Genomic DNA, 3,296 nt, shown 5'->3' with positions numbered 1-3,296 from the left:
CATACTTAAGTCTGGACTTTTGTTCTGGCCACTCTAGAAAGTGAAGGGAGCTTCTACTTTATGAGCAGAGGACATCAGCACACGAGTTCCTTACCCTCCTCCCCTCTTCTAAAGGCTGCCCCTTTACTTTCACATAACCCATTTATAACATTTTCGTTCTCTTCTATAACCACCATTGAAATGTCCCTGATCTGTTCCTCTTAAGGCATGAAAGACCAATGGGAAGAATTTTCCTTTCTGTGACTCTGTGACTTGTGGGTCCCTGCAGAGCGAGCAGCATGGAGGATTCCTTCTCCAGAGGGCAGGATGGCGACCACCTGTATGAAACTGAAATGGGGATTCTGCTTTACCTCCACCCTCCTTGGTCAGACCTTCCTGCGATTCCGAGTTCCCAGTGCTGCCTAGCCACTCGTTGTCCTGCCATCCGTGTTCACCTCCTTGTCAGACTCTGTGGGCGCACAGGACCCAGAAATGCCAGAATATGCTGCTCTCGTTCTCCCTGGAAAACGTGCTCATTCTCTTTAGCTCAGAAGCCTTTCATTTTAATTAGCTGCCAAGTGTGAAACAAAATCGGGATATTTCACACAAATGCTAGATTTCTTTTTAAAAATTTTAAGGTGGAGTACCTCTGGACTCGAATTCTGTGGCAATAGGCTCTCTGGACGCTGTGGATAACGGGTCTTCGGCCCCTGAAATTAATCTCGGTGGCTCTAGCCCCACTTCTCACTCCTGACCCAGTCTGCAGTCCCTCCCGCACACTTCGCTCTTCCTCTGCCCCGGCCACCTTATTTATTCGCCCCTGCAGCTTACTCGACTTGGTCCTCCGACCAGGACAGCTTAGGTGGCATCCCCTGGGAGCTTGTTAGAAATGGAGACTCTCCTGCCCTACTCTAGACCTAGTAATCCGCATTTTAACAAGATTCCCGGGTGACTCCTGTGCCAGTTAACGTTTGGGGCTGGTCTAGGCTGTGGCTTCCCTGCCTCACTCCATCGGGTATACTTCTTTTTGTCTTCCTAAATTTATTGGAATTCTCTCATGCATGGATGTCCCCCACCCGCTCTACTTCATCATTAATTTTGTGGATTTATTTCCATTTTATTTTCACTTTATTTCCGTTATTTAATGGGATCTTTAGAGCACCAAAGGAAAACATTTTGTGTGGTCAGTAATTCAGCAAGTGATTTGCCAGTTTTCAGAGTCAGGCTTAAAACTCTAGAGTAATAGAAATTTTTACCATGCCCCGTTTTTGTTTTGTTTTGTTGGCGTGCTTGTTTGTATTTTGCAGCTCTCCTCCTAATAAAAGCACAGACGTGAGAGGGGATGGCAGAGGCTTACAATCTTACGGGAACAATTCCTCATGCAGAAGTCTCCTGATGCCTTTTGGTTGATTAATTTACACCTGAAAATCTCAGAAATGCGCTCCCTATTAAGACCAGACTGGAGGCCACCATTTTGCTAGAAATACCAGCATTAAAAAAGCAAATTGAAAATTACGATAAAGACAAAGGGAATGGAACAGCTCAACAGAGAGGTGCAAAACCATGTTTCTTTGTTGTTCTGGCTAAATTTTTATTTTTAGCATCACAACTGCTACTGTACATTTGTCTCAGCCAGTCATCCAAGTATTTGTGGAAATTAACTGCAGTGTTATGAATGTTTCACAGATGGATGAACCAAAGCTGATGAGAAAACAAACTGGTTCTGATCTTTTCACCATTTGGGGGCTCTGAGTTTTATCTAGCTGAAATTAAATATGTTTTCTATCAGTAACTGTACCATGTAGAATTTTTTTCCCCTACTAGAAATGTAATACCCATCTAAATGTGGCTTAAACCTGCAGTACTTTTTTTTTCCCCCAATTTGAAAGCAGTCACTGTTTGTTAACTCACCAGATTACAAACATAATCATGGTAGCTACCTTAGATGAACTAAGGTATCTAAGAATGGGCTTATTATTATAATTATTATTCTAATAAGTCTATCGATCTGGTCTTCCCTGTTGCCAGCATCTCACCTTCTACAAAATGGGCTGTCTTCTTCATTCCACCCCGTGGAGATGGTAACTTGAAGGGCCATAGGAGGTTATTTGCTTCTTTGAAGCGTTTTCCAACAGTATAGATCTCATGAATCAGATCCTCCATGCAGATGATGCCATATTTACCAAGAGATCAAACAATCAAAGCGTTACCTGTCAACACAATTCACTTATTAATTTTGCCATAACCACACTTGTAGATTAGTTTATTTACTGACTTCAGGTTTGGGTACCTCCATGCACTATACGGTTCTATAGTCCTCAGCGTGTTAATTGAAGCCCTGCTGGGCTTAACAAAGGCCCCATTGAAGATCTGGGGAAGGCGAAGAAGACATAACACCTTTCGGGCCTTTGGGCTCACACCACTGATACCTCTGATCCTGATGACAAACGCCAATTTGGGTTCTGCAGGTCCATAGAAGCTTCCAGCTTTCCTTGCCATCCTAGCCATTCCAACCTCAGTTCTGTACATCTGCCTATATTCCTTGTGATACTGCTTAGCTTTTTCATCAATAAGCTTCCTCCTTGCCTTTTGAAGCATCTTTGGGGTAAAACTTTTCTCAGGCATTTGATCTTCAGCTCTGAGAAATTCCTTCACTTTTTCTTGGCAGAGCAGAAACCTTCTTTTTCTTCTCTTCCATACCCTTCATGGTTCCAGCCGGAAAAGAGGAAAGCCTGTAGTTCCTGAAATTGGCTGCACGTTGGAATCACTCAGGAAGCCTGGCTCCCACCTGGCGAGATCTGATTTCATTGGTTTGGGGTGTGGCCTGGGCATTAGAGTGGTTCTCATGCGCAAGGCTGAGGACCACTGGCTTAAACAACCACAAGTCTGGAGGTGGCCTTGCAGGCATGACTTGGTACTCAGTGATGTCATCAAGGACTTAAGTTCTTAACAACTCTCTCCTTGGTTATTCTCAGCCTGTTGTCAATGTCTCCACGTTGACACAGACGACTGCTATAGCTCTGAGCAAATGGGGTTCAAATACAGCAGGGAAAGTGAGCACTTCCTCCTTGTAGTGTCTTTCTAGGTCAGCAAGGAAGCCCTGAGGAGATTTTATCTCATTGTCTAGAACGTGGCCACCCATAGACCCATTGCTGGCAAAGAAGAATGGGACTGCCACAATTGACTCATGTCAACTGCCTGGTTGCTGTTACAAAACAAAGTGAGGGTTCCATTAAACTAAGTAAAAAGAGGGGAATGGCAAGCAATAGTGTCTGTCTCTGTAACTTTGTTATCCAAAAAATTTAACAAAAACTCAT

General features: G+C 43.8%; 1 pseudogene; it reads right to left on the bottom strand.

Moving 5' to 3' along the window:
• Window positions 1-1,915: 1,915 nt before the first annotated feature.
• LOC105825842 lies at window positions 1,916-2,686 on the bottom strand (annotated as a pseudogene).
• Between the last annotated feature and the right edge of the window lie 610 nt (window positions 2,687-3,296).

This window comes from Propithecus coquereli, unplaced genomic scaffold (genome assembly GCF_000956105.1).
Source record: "Propithecus coquereli isolate 6110/MARCELLA unplaced genomic scaffold, Pcoq_1.0 Scaffold83, whole genome shotgun sequence".
NCBI lineage: Eukaryota > Metazoa > Chordata > Mammalia > Primates > Indriidae > Propithecus > Propithecus coquereli.
Note: the sequence above shows the minus strand (reverse complement) of the source record. Positions and strands in the feature narration are given on the sequence as shown.